At 41.4% G+C, this 13,723-nt stretch overlaps 1 protein-coding gene across 1 annotated transcript in view; it reads right to left on the reverse strand.

The window, feature by feature from the left end:
* Positions 1-13,723, reverse strand: part of slc13a2 (solute carrier family 13 member 2) — a 62,253-nt gene that overhangs the window by 7,486 nt on the left and 41,044 nt on the right. The gene's annotated exons all lie outside the window — the stretch shown is intronic.

Raw genomic sequence — 13,723 nt, forward strand, 5'->3', positions numbered from 1 at the left:
TAGTCACGTTGTGGTGCTCAATACCTGGATGTGCAAACTACAAGCAAGTGCAGGCTGCTGGGGTACCATTTCATTGGTTACCTGCCGGAAATATTCCTCTGAGCCGATAGTGGCTGGCGGCAGTGCTTAATTTAAGCTGAAGCCTGCCGGAACAGAATCCGGCACTTCTCCGTTTTGTATTGTTTCGTTCCGGAACCCATTTTGGCCGGCTCGGTACCTCTCATGGCATGAAAAATAGTTGTCAAAAATGTGAATAAACGCGGTGAAAGTTCATTCGAGTTGCCTCTGTTAATTGTCCTCCATTTTTAGGACTATAATTTACTCCTCATATTGTAGCATACAATATGTGTCTCCACACACCTAGGCTATTGATGGATTCAAGACAACATCGTTTTCATTGATCTCAGATAATCAGTTTGTCAGTGTCAAAGTAGCCTGACTTTTTGATCATTTGTGAGGTAATATGGTGCTTTCAAGACAACTGGGAACTCTGGGGGTAAAAAACGAGGTCTAATCATGACGTCAGAGATCTTCAGGTCGGAAATTTGGGGCTTTAGAAAGAGGCCAGGGTTCCCCACCTGAAATTCCGAGTTGGATGACCATTCAAACATATTTTCACAGTCGGAGCTCGTTTTTTCCCGATTTCCCAGTTGTGTTGAACGCACTGAAGTTGGAAGTCGGAGATTTCCCAGTTGTGTTGAACGCACTGAAGTTGGAAGTCGGAGATTTCCCAGTTGTGTTGAACGCACTGAAGTTGGAAGTCGGAGATTTCCCAGCTCTAAGTTCCCAGTTTTGAACGTGACATTAAAAAAGATTATGCCTAAGTCTCCAATCATGTAAAATGACATAGAATTGCATAAAATACTGTAATAAAAGGCAACAAAAAAATCCCATGTGTGCAACTTCTGTAAATGCCTCTGATATACTGCTCTATACCACTACGCAAATGTGATGATATGCATGCAATGTTTTATTATAAAGGTAAAAAAAAATTCTCATGTATTCCGGTCCCCAGGTTACCCCCCCTCTCACGCTCACGTGTTGTTCCAGCACCTCCCGATTTACAAATTAAGCACTGGCTGGCGACAATAGAGAACGCTGCCTATGATGTGAAAACTCCTGTGGAGAAATATCCAAATGTGTGTGCTGGTTGCCAACACTTTCAGCCAGAGGATTTCGAAACAGACCTGAAGTCTTAGCTGATGGGGTTGTCAGGTCGTAGAACATTGAAATGTGAAGCTATTCCAACGATTTTCACCTTCACTTCAAAGAGGAAGCCATCTGATCAGCCAACATCAGCGCAGCAGAAAATAAGTCAAGCAGCGGTAACGTAGCTAACTTTGTTAACTTCTTACAGCTAGGGGAATCCCTTGACAACATCCACTGAAAAGGCAGAGCGCGAAATTCAAAAATATATTTTTTAAATATTGAACTTTCTTACATTCACAAGTAAAATACACCAAATTAAATCTTAACTTGTTAATCTGCCCATTGTGTCTGATTTCAAAAAGGCTTTACAGCGAAAGCACACCATATGATTATGTTAGGTCAGAGCTTAGTCACAAAAACAGATACAGCTACTTTCCAGCCAAAGAGAGGAGTCACAAAAAGCAGAAATAGAGATAAATTAATCACTAACCTTTGATGATCTTCATCAGATGGCACTCATAGGACTTCATGTTACACAATACATTTACGTTTTGTTCGATAAAGTTCATATTTATATCCAAAAATCTCAGTTTACATTGGCGCGTTATGGTCAGTAATGTTGTGCCTCAAACATACAGCGAATTTTCAGAGAGCCACATCAATTTACAGAAATACTCATCATAAACTTTGATTAAAGATACAACTGTTATGCACAGAATTAAATATATACTTCTCCTTAATGCAACCGCTGTGTCAGATTTCAAAAACTTTATGGAAAAAGCACACCATGCAATAATCTGAGTACGGTGCTCAGACACAAAAACAAGGCATACAGGTACCCGCCATGTTGTGGAATCAACAGAAGTCAGAAATAGCATTTCATAAAAATATTAACTTTCCTTTGATGATCTTCATCAGAATGGAATCCCAGTTCCACAATAAATGTTTGTTTTGTTTAATAAAGTCCATCATTTATGTCCAAATACCTCCTTTTTGTTAGCGAGTTTATTTCACAATCCAAACTCACGAGGTGCGGGCAAGTCCAGGCGAGACGAAAAGTCCAAAAAGTTTTAAAACAGTTTGTAGAAACATGTCAAACGATGTATAGAATCAATCTTTAGGATGTTTTAACATAAATCTTCAATAATGTTTCAACCGGAGAATTATTTTGTCTTTAGAAATGCAATGGAACGCAGGTCGCTCTCACGGCCATGCGCGTGACCAGCTCATGGCAATCTGCCAGACATCTGGTTGAAACAGGCTCTCATTCTCTCCTCCTTCACAGTAGAAGCCTCAAACAAGGTTCTAAAGACTGTTGATATATAGTGGAAGTGCAATATGACCCCATAGACACTGTGTATTCGATAGGCCAAGAGTTAAAAAGCTACAAACCTCAGATTTCCCACTTCCTGGTTGGATTTTTCTCAGGTTTTTGCCTGCCATATGAGTTCTGTTATACTCACAGACATCATTCAAACAGTTTTAGAAACTCAGTGTTTTCAGAGTATTTTCTATCCAACTCTACTAATAATATGCAAATATTCGCTTCTGGGCCTGAGTAGCAGGAAGTTTGCTCTGGGAACGCTTTTCATCCGAACGTGAAAATGCTGCCCCCTATCCCAAACAGGTTAACTAGCTAGCCGGTGGCGAACCGTCATTCACGGCAGAGGTCCACCAGTTTTGAGCCCCACTTGTTTAGCTTAAACTTTTTTTAAGCCTGTTATTTTGGCATTAATTCGTGTCTCATAGCAATTTGCAAACAATGTAAAAACAAATTTATTGAGTGATTAAAGCCACATGGTCTTTTTCTTGCATTCTTGAGTAAGGCAGCTCCAAAATGCATATGTTTCAGCCTAGACCAGTGCTTTCTATGGTGGAGGGGCAGCCAGTGGAAAATACAGAGCGTAGGTGTTGGTAATCTTCTCTAGTTGCGCCGTGATAGGCTCAGTGTTCTGTCATTCATGGGGACACTACGTCACCGCGTAATCTACAGGGAGAGCTAGGACGTTGAAGCCCCCTTGGGTGCTGCCATAGATTTACAATAGAAGTGCTCATCCAACTTTGCTCAAGGTCATTGGCCACAGATAAAATGACTTCAAATCATGTTTTATGTAGTGGAGCTTTGATTGGACTGATCATGTCAACATTATACTTTCAAAATCTTAACTAGACAAGCAGTCATCATCATGAATCACCTCGACAATCTACTGGCAAATCCTTTCTAATCCTAGTCGTATGAAGAGAAATTATAGATTAAAGGTATTGGTGCTCATCGGCCATTGGACCGAAAATTACAAATTCAACAATGTGTGGTTTGTAAGGAATCAGTGGCTAACTGCAAGAGTTGCAAAGCACTCACTATTTTGCTTCCCCTGCATGCTATTTGGTGGAGAGGGTGTGTGGTCCAAGTCTGGGTTTAAGGATATTAAGCATCTATCTAAAAGGCCCTTTTTTCTTAGACTTCAGTAAGTTCAAGACAACTGGTAACTCTGGGAAAAAAATGAGCTCCGACTGGGGAAAATACATATTGAATGGTCATCCAACTCGGAATTCCAAGTCGAGAACTCAGCCTTTTTCTAGAGCTCCGACCTGAAGATCACTGAAGTCATGATTCGACCTTGTCATGATTCGAGTTCCCAGTTGTCTTGAAAGCATCATACATCCAGAGAATGTCAGACTTTTATGACAAAGTTTGATGACAAAGGACCGCCACGATGCCTTCCTGTTCAAGTGGGCACAGCACAACAACGGTAAGTCCAAAAATGTATTGTATGCTGCTGCATCAATTATGTAATATGCTAGGGAGATATGTATACTGTAGATAAGAAAGTAATACTACGTGCATGTTATGTAGTAAGCTGTTGGTAGCCCATGTGCTTCACCCTAATAATTTTGTCCCTTTCCCCCTCAGCACTTGGTGGTGCACATGTAGCCTATAGCCTGTTTTAGAGAAATGTAATCATCAAACATTGTAAGAGCTTTCTTTGTCTGCTTTATATGCCCCCTTTATTTATCCTATGTTTCTGACTTGGTGTACATGGAGAACACTGTAAAATTGGCCCATGTTCTGAATTCTGTCTCTGTACATTTCAAAAGTGCTGAACAAATAGTTATATTGACTAAGTCCATCTTGGCTTGGTCATTAATGTCTTAATCGAAATTACGGATTGCCTCTTGTCTGCTAATCATTCGCTTATGCCATAGTTTGTACATCTCAACAGTCTCTTCCCGTTCAAATATTTGTTTCAACAAACAGTTCAGTAATAGACCCATGTAATTCAGTTGATATTGCGAGGGTTGTTTTGTTTGCGCAATGCGCTGTCTTTGCGTCTGTATATTGTCTATAAAATGTATCTTCATGATTTGTATTTCCTTCCTTTTTAGACCACATAGGGATAAAAAAAATACTTCAAATGGTAGGCTAACCAAGTCCCCCCCCTCTCGCTCTGTGTGTGGTGACTTAAAGAAGTGTAAAATTAACATCTTGCTGAATTTATATGAACTAATATCTATCTGAATTGAATGGTATAATGTTAATGATATAAGAACACACATTATGAATTTACTGAACATAAATGTTCATAATGTTTGTGTATTGCGTTCGTTATTATTGAAGGACAATGCGGTTCTTATCGACTTACACAAATCCACAAGGAGCCAGAAGAACTATTCCGCTGCCATACAAGGCTCCACTGATAGTCAGGTGTAAGGATTCACTCCATGGTGCTGAAAGGAAAGCTCTGCTTTTGGGACAGCTTTATGTAGCCACTAACAGTTTGTGGGCAGTTTGTCACCGTTAGAGTGCAATTAATGTATTGCTTAGTGTTGTTGTGGCTTTGCTGGCATACACCTCCCCCCCACCCCCAAAAGAAAATGTTGTTCGCCCCACCTAGATTTACATGCTAAAATTGCCACTGTAGCTAGCAAACTACATTTCTTTATCTAAACCAAAATCTAGTGTGGGTGACTGACTGGTGTCTGTTGGGGGTAGGTATTGTGAGTGACGGTTAGTGTGCATGATCTATTGATACGAGGGAGATGGATGGATATAGTACAGTGCCTTCAGAAAGCTTTCACCCCTTTACTTTTTCCACATTTTGTTGTCTTACGGCCTGAATTTAAAATTTGTTTAAATGGAGATTGTGTGTCACCGATTTACACATAATGTCAGTGGAATTGTGTTTTTAGAAATGTTTAACAAATTCATAAAGAATTAAAAGCTGTCTTGAGTCAATAAGTATTCAACCGGTTTGTAATGGCCAACCTGCATAAATTTAGGATTAAAGATGTGCTTAATAAGTTGCATGGACTCTGTGTTTTAATAATAGTGTTTAACATGATTTTTAAATAGCTACCCCAGCTCTGTATCCCACACATATAATTATCTATGAGGTCCCACATTCGAGCAGTGAATTTCAAGCACAGATTCAACCACAAAGAATAGGGAGGTTTTCCAATGGTTCTCAAAGAAGGGCACCAATTGGTAGATTGGTAAAAGAAAAAAAGCAGACATTGAATATCGCTTTGCGCATGGTGCAGTTATTAATTACACTTTGAATGCTGTCTCAATACACCCGGTCACTACAAAGATACAAGCGGCTTTCCTAACTCAGTTGCCGGAGAGGAAGGAATCCATTCAATTGATTTTAACTAAAAACAATAAACATGGTGGTCTTCGCCTTAGCAATCTCACTGCAATAAAGACCTCCTCCGTTCCTGTCATTATTGTAAGAGGTTGTGATATCTCACAACTCAAAATAGAGCTAGTCACTTCCAAGGCAGTCAGTCAGTTAACTAATCACTGATCATAACCCTGATGTGATTGGCCTGACTGAAACATGGTTCAAGACTGATGAATTTACTGCGTTAAAATGAGGCCTCTCCTCCTGGTTACACTAGTGAACAAACCCCCCGGGCATCCCACAGAGGTGGAAGTGTTGATAAGATTTATGACATTTCAATTTTCGAAACCAAAATTACTGTGTTTTCGTCTTTTGAGCTTCTAGTCATGAAATCTAAGCAGCCTACTTAGAAGAAATAAAAGCAATCACTTTTTATAGTTCCCTGAATTCCTATTGGACCTCGTAGTCATGACAGATAATAATTCTCATTTTTTGTGACTTCAATATTTCCATGGTAAAGTCCACAGACCCACTCCAAAAGGCTTTCGGGGCCATCATCGACTCAGTGGGGTTTGTCCAGCATGTCTAAGGACCTATGCATTGCCACAGTCATACCCTGGATCTAGGTTTGTCTCGTGGAATACAATTTGTGGATCTAAATGTTTTTCCTGATAATCCTGGACTATTGGACCTCCATTTTGTTACAATTGAAATCGCAACAAATAATCTGCTAGATTAATCTTAGATTAAAAGATTATGATCATTAGAAAACAAATTACGGACTCCTATTTAAATCTGCGTTTTACTCCAAAACTCGCTTGTCCTGAGTGCACAGAACTGCCAGGAGCTAGGATCAATGGAGACACTCAAGTTTTTTAATCCTGTATCTCGACACATTCACAAAAATAGTAATGAACTCTAAACCTTCCAGCTGTCTACTGGACCCTATTCTAACTAAAACTACTGAAAGAGCTACTTCCTGTGCTTGGCATCTTATGTTGAACATAATAAGCAGTTCCCTATCCTCCAGATGTGTACCAAACTCACTAAAAGAGTCAGCAATACAGCGTCTCCTGAAAAAGTCAAACCTCAACCCCCCAAAAAAGATAAATGAACTCAGCAAAAAAAAAGAAACGTCCATTTTTCAGGACCCTGTCTTTCAAAGACAATTCGTAAATATCCAAATAACTTCACAGATCTTCATTCTAAAGGGTTTAAACACTGTTTCCCATGCTTGTTCAATGAAACATAAACAATTAATGAACATGCACCTGTGGAACGGTCGTGAAGACACTAACAGCTTACAGACAGTAGGCATTTAAGGTCACAGTTATGAAAACTTAGGACACTAAAGAGGCCTTTCTACTGTCTCTGAAAAACACCAAAAGAAAGATGCCCAGGGTCCCTACTCATCTGTGTGAACATGCCTTAGGCATGCTGCAAGGAAGCATGAGGACTACAGATGTGGCCAGGGTAATAAATTGCAATGTCCGTACTGTGAGACGCCTAAAACAGCACTACAGGGAGACAGGACGGACAGCTGATCGTCCTCGCAGTGGCAGACCACGTGTAACAACACCTGCACAGGATCGGTACATTCGAACATCACCCCTGTGGGACAGGTACAGGATGGCAACAACAACTACCCGAGTTACACCAGGAATGCACAATCCCTCCATCAGTGCTCAGACTGTCAGCAATAGGCTAAGAGAGGCTGGACTGAGGGCTTGTAGGCCTGTTGTAAGGCAGGTCCTCACCAGACACCAACGGCAACAACGTCGCCTATGGGCACAAATCCACCGTCGCTGGACCAGACAGGACTGGCAAAAAGTGCTCTTCACTTTTTCGCGGTTTTGTCTCACCAGGGGTGATGGTCGGATTTGTGTTTATTGTCAAAGGAATGAGCGTTACACCGAGGCTTGTACTCTGGAGCGAAGCGATTTTGAGGTGGAGGATCCGTCATGGTCTGGGGTGGTGTGTCACAGCATCATCGGAAAAGCTTGTTGTCATTGCAGGCAATCTCACCGCTATGCGTTACAGGGAAGACATCCTCCTCCCTCATGTGGTACCCTTCCCGCAGGCTCATCCTGGCATGACCCTCGAGCATGCCACCAGCCATACAGCTCGTTCTGTGCGTGATTTTCTGCAAGACAGGAATGTCAGTGTTCTGCCATGGCCAGCGAAGAGCCCGGATCTCAATCCCATTGAGCACGTCTGGGACCTGTTGAACCGGAGAGTGAGGGCTAGGGCCATTCCCCCCAGAAATGTCCTGGAACTTGCATGAGCCTTGGTGGAAGAGTGGGGTAATATCTCACAGTAAGAACTGGCTTATCGGGTGCAGTCCATGAGGAGGAGATGCACTGTAGTACTTAATGCAGCTGGTGGCCACACCAGATACTGACTGTTACTTTTGATTTTGACCCCCCCCCCTTTGTTCAGATACACATTATTCCATTTATGTTAGTCACATGTCTGTGGAACTTGTTCAGTTTATGTTTCAGTTGTTGAATCTTGTTATGCTCATACAAATATTTACACATGTTAAGTTTGCTGAAAATAAACGCAGTTGACAGTGAGAGGACGTTTCTTTTTTGCTGAGTTTATATCGGCCTATATTGAATCTTCCTTTCCTGTCAACATTTTTTGAAAAAGTTGTTGTGCAGCTACTCATTGCCTTCCTGAGGACAAATAATGTATATGAAACACTCCAGGCTGGTTTTAGACCCCATCATACTACAGAGACTGCACTCGTGAAGGTGGTAAATTACCCTTTAATGGCGTCTGACCGAGGCTCTGCGTCTGTCCTCTTGATCCTAGACCTTAGTGCAGCTTTTGATACCATTGATTACCACATTCTTTTGGAGAGATTCGAAACCCTAATTGGTTTACAAGAACAAGTTCTTGCCTGGTTGAGATCTTATCGAGTGGCGCAGCGGTTTAAGGCACTGCATCTCAGAGAAGATTACCAACACTGGCCACCCCTCAGAGCCTGGTTCCTCTCTAGGTTTCTTCCTAGGTTCCTTCCTTTTCTAGGGAGTTTTTCCTAGCCACCATGCTTTTACATCTGCATTGCTTGTTGTTTGGGGTTTTAGGCTGTGTTTCTGTATAAGCGCTTTGTGACATCTGCTGATGTAAAAAGGTCTTTATAACTACATTTGATTGTACATTGAATGTTCCTGAGTGGTCTAGTTACCGTTTTGACTTAAATTCGCTTGAAGATCTATGGCAAAACTTGACAATTGCTGTCTAGCAATGATCAACAACCAACTTGACAGAGCTTGAAGAATTTGTAAAATTCGCTGTATTCGCTGCCAAAGGTGACTCAGGGGGTTGAATACTACATCTAATCAAGATATTATGGTTTTATTATCCATAAAGCTTTTTTAAATGTTAGAATTTTTCTAGCACTTTGACATTACAGAACATTTTGTGAAGATTGTTAACAAAAAAATTACAATTATATCCATTTGAATCCCATATTGTGACTTAACAAAATATGGAAAAATTCAAGGGGTGTGAATACTTTGTGCATTGATGTATACAAAGTAATAAAATGTTGTCTAATCACTGACTAGTGTGTGTCCTACAGCCTAATCCTGCTGCAGTAAATAAAATAGTACAGATCCTGTAACCCCATTGGATGAAAGCTTTCAGCTGGGAACAAACTCAAGGTCAACATCTGACACAAGATGAAAAGACATAACAGACATCGTAAAAAGGAATGGATACTTGCTACAAGTCCTGTAGATATTCACCCTGGAACAATCATATCAGGGAAGCAATATCCATAAAGAGAGACACGCCCCCCTCAGAGAGAGAGACACAGCTTAATGTGAGCTCTGACATTTTTCAACATGTTTTTTTACAAAATCATAGATTTGGAGTTAGATGAACTAGAATTCTTCGGCAGGTACATATGCAGGATGCTACCCTCCACAGCATGACCTCCCCTCCAGATTAAAACTCCAAACCTACAACCTAATTTTGACCAAAATTAACCGGAGAGATTACTGTTTCCAAGGTTTTTTCCCCACAAGCTATATGGAGGGTGCTCTAGCAAACAAACAGCAGAGACCTGGGGACACCATTCCAACCTGGAACTGAGTGAAAAATAGAGCACATTACAATGATATATTTTACTTAATGTGGACTGAATGCTGAGGCTTATAAGGACAGACAAGATACAAATTCAATTAGCACTAAGGTGTGAAGGCCTTTGGGCTCAACAAGTGTCAAGAGTCCTTGAAGCGTCCTCTGAAGCCCCCTTCTGCGGTTCAAAGACCATTCAGTTGCATTTTCTACAAGAAATCTGCCTCCAGAAATAAAAGCTTCTCCCATGTAGGTGTGACACCTACTCCCATTGCCTGCTGCACTGCTGCTTGGATTCCACCTGGCGATCTGTTCAACGTCTGCCCTGGCATGTCTCCCCAAGTCTGGTATAGGTACCCCTCTCTCCCGAGCTTTCGCTCGCCTCCAGCACACATGCACTGTTGGGGCGAGTGACTCTGAACTTACAATGTCTAGCCCCAAGTTGTTATATATAAAAAAATGTCATGTGCATTTTGGTATTTGTCTCATGTCTCCTGCATACTTTGTTGACTAAAAACGTTCTTTACCCAACCGTGGGACTGACTATGCTCGGGACTCTGACTCTATTAGTTACACAGACTTTTGGCCTCCCATCTTATTCTAACCACCTCTCGCCGGCTTTGTATTCATGTTACCGGATGAAATTGCTGTACAATATGATCTTGTTGCCAACTGATGTACATTCAGATATCATAAATCAACAAGTCTCCCGGGACTATGCCGTGCCCTGATTGTATTACTGTTAACTTCTTTGTGATAGGGGGCAGCATTTTCACTTTTGGATGAATTGCGTGCCCATAGTGAAATTCCTCCTACTCTGTCCCAGATGCTAATATATGCATATTATTATTACTATTGGATATAAAACACTCTGAAGTTTCTAAAACTGTTTGAATTATGTCTGAGTATAACAGAACTCATATGGCAGGCAAAAACCTGAGAAAAAAAATCCAAACAGGAAGTGAGAATTCTGAGACTGGTCAATGTTCAACTCATCGCCTATTCAATTCCCTGTAAGATATGGATCTGTTTGCACTTCCTACGCCTTCCACTAGATGCCAACAGTCTGTAGAACGTGGCATGAAGCCTCTAGTGTGATGTGGGGCCGGATGGGAAGTGTTTCAGTCATTGGTCTGACAGAATGTCAGTTCCTGGTCATGTGCGTTCCAAACGATATCGTCTTGCTTTCCATAACTTCTAGAGACACAAAGGAATTCTCCGGTTGGAACGTTATTGGATAGTTATGATAACAACATCCTGAAGATTGATTCTCTATTTAGTTTGACCAGTTTATTCGACCTGTTATATAACTTTTTGAAGTTTTCGTCCGAGTTCGCCTGCATCTGCGCGAGTGTTTGGACATGTGCACTAAACATGCTAGCAAAAGTAGCTACTTAGACATAAGTAATGGACATTATCGAACAAAACAACGATTTATTGTGGAACTAGGATTCCTGGGAGTGCATTCTGATGAAGATCATCAAAGGTAAAGGAATATTTATGATGTAATTTCGTATTTCTGTTGTTGACATGGAGGAGAAATGTTGTTATATCTGAGCGCCGTCTCAGATTATTGCATGGTGTGCTTTTTCTGTTAAGTTTTTTTTAAATCTGACACAGCGGTTGCATTAAGAACAAGTGTATTTTTAATTCTATGTAAAACATGTATCTTTCATCAAATGTATGATGAGTATTCCTGTTATTAGATGTGGCTCTCTGCAATTTCTCCGGATATTTTGGAGGAATTTCTGAACATGGCGCCAATGTAAACTAAGATTATTGGATATAAATATGCACATTATTGAACAAAACATACATGTATTGTGTAACATGATGTCCTATGAGTGTCATCTCATGAAGATCATCAAAGGTTAGTGATTCATTTTATCTCTATTTCTGCTTTTTGTGACTCCTATCTTTGGCTGGGAAAATGGCTGTGTTTTTCTGTGGCTATGTACTGAGCTAAAATAATCGTTTGGTGTGCTTTCGCCAGAAATCCTTTTTGAAATCAGACATAATGGCTGGATTCACAACATGTGTCGCTTTAATTTGGTGTATTTTATGTGTGATTTCATGAAAGATTTATTTTTATAGTAATATATTTGAATTTGTCGCGCCACATTTTTTTCTGGCTTTTGGCCAAGTGGGACGTTAGCGTCCCACATATCCCAGAGAAGTTAACAATCCTTCAGACGAGCTTCAATGCCATACAACTCTCCTTCCGTGGCCTCCAACTGCTCTTAAATACAAGTAAAACTAAATGCATGCTCTTCAACCGATCGCTGCCTGCACCTGCCCGCCCGTCCAGCATCACTACTCTGGACGGTTCTGACTTAGAATATGTGGACAACTACAAATACCTAGGTGTCTGGTTAGACTATAAACTCTCCTTCCAGACTCACATTAAGTATCTCCAATTCAAAGTTAAATCTAGAATTGGCTTCCTATTTTGCAACAAAGCATCCTTCACTCATACTGCCAAACATACCCTCATAAAACTGACCATCCTACCGATCCTCGACTTCGGCAATGTCATTTACAAAATAGCCTCCAATACCCTACTCAATAAATACGGATGCAGTCTATCACAGTGCCATCCGTTTTGTCACCAAAGCCCCATATACTACCCACCACTGCGACCTGTACGCTCTCGTTGGCTGGTATGAAACTCGTCGCTAAACCCACTGGCTCCAGGTCATCTACAAGACCCTGCTAGGTAAAGTCCCCCCTTATCTCAGCTCGCTGGTCACCATAGCAGCACCCACCTATAGCACACGCTCCAGCAGGTATATCTCTCTGATCACCCCAAAAGCCAATTCCTCCTTTGGCCACCTCTCTTTCCAGTTCTCTGCTGCCAATGACTGGAACGAACTACACAAATCTCTGAAACTGGAAACACTTATCTCCCTCACTAGCTTTAAGGGCAGTCAGGTCTGGAGAGAACCAAGGGCTATATCTGTTCCTGGTTCTAAATTTCTTGAATGGGGCATGCTTATTTAAGATGGTGGGTAACGCCAAAGTGTTTCAGGGAGTGTTTGACAGTGATGAGTGGAGGTCATTTGACCGCTGACCCATTACGGATGCAGGCAATGAGGCAGTGATCGCTGAGATCTTGGTTGAAAACAGCAGAGGTGTATTTAGAGGGCAAGTTTGTTAGGATGATGTCTATGAGGGTGCCCGTGTTTACGGCTTTAGGGTGGTACCTGGTAGGTTCATTGATGATTTGTGTGAGATTGAGGGCATCAAGCTGAGATCGTAGGATGGCTGGGGTGTTAACAGCATGCATTCTATTGACAAGATGTGGTGGGAGTAACCGAGATAGAGAAAGCCTGAAGGAGTAGAACTGGAGAAGTAGAACAAAACCATTATTGTTCCTAATCATCCTGGCATCTGGGAAACGACACCACAAGATGAACCCGAGATGGCTTATGATGCCCCCCGATCTGCATGGGAGGGGTGGAACCAGCCATGACTAAGAATTTTTTAAACTCTGCTTTGTCTGTAAGGTTAAGCTCTCGGCAACACACACACTTCAGAGTGTGCAGTCGACCAGATTCATTATTGCAATAATTCATCGATCTTAAATAAAGATTGATTGTTTGAATACTTGTCCAAGTTTCTCTCGGTATACATGATTTTCCACGATACTATTCTTTTCCATATTTTCCAGGAGTTGAAAGCTCTCCCACCGGAATCAGCAAGGAGGGAGGGGAAGCCACAGCCGCATACTGGAAGTGATATGTGGTGATGGATGAGGTGCTGTAGGTGCTGCCACTCCATCACCACACCGGTCATCATCTCCTTCTCTCCCTCCTAGAAGGGTCGAGATGTGGAGGTGGGAGAAGGAGGTGATTTCTGTTTTC

This window comes from Salvelinus fontinalis, chromosome 13 (genome assembly GCF_029448725.1).
Source record: "Salvelinus fontinalis isolate EN_2023a chromosome 13, ASM2944872v1, whole genome shotgun sequence".
NCBI classification, from domain to species: Eukaryota; Metazoa; Chordata; class Actinopteri; order Salmoniformes; family Salmonidae; genus Salvelinus; species Salvelinus fontinalis.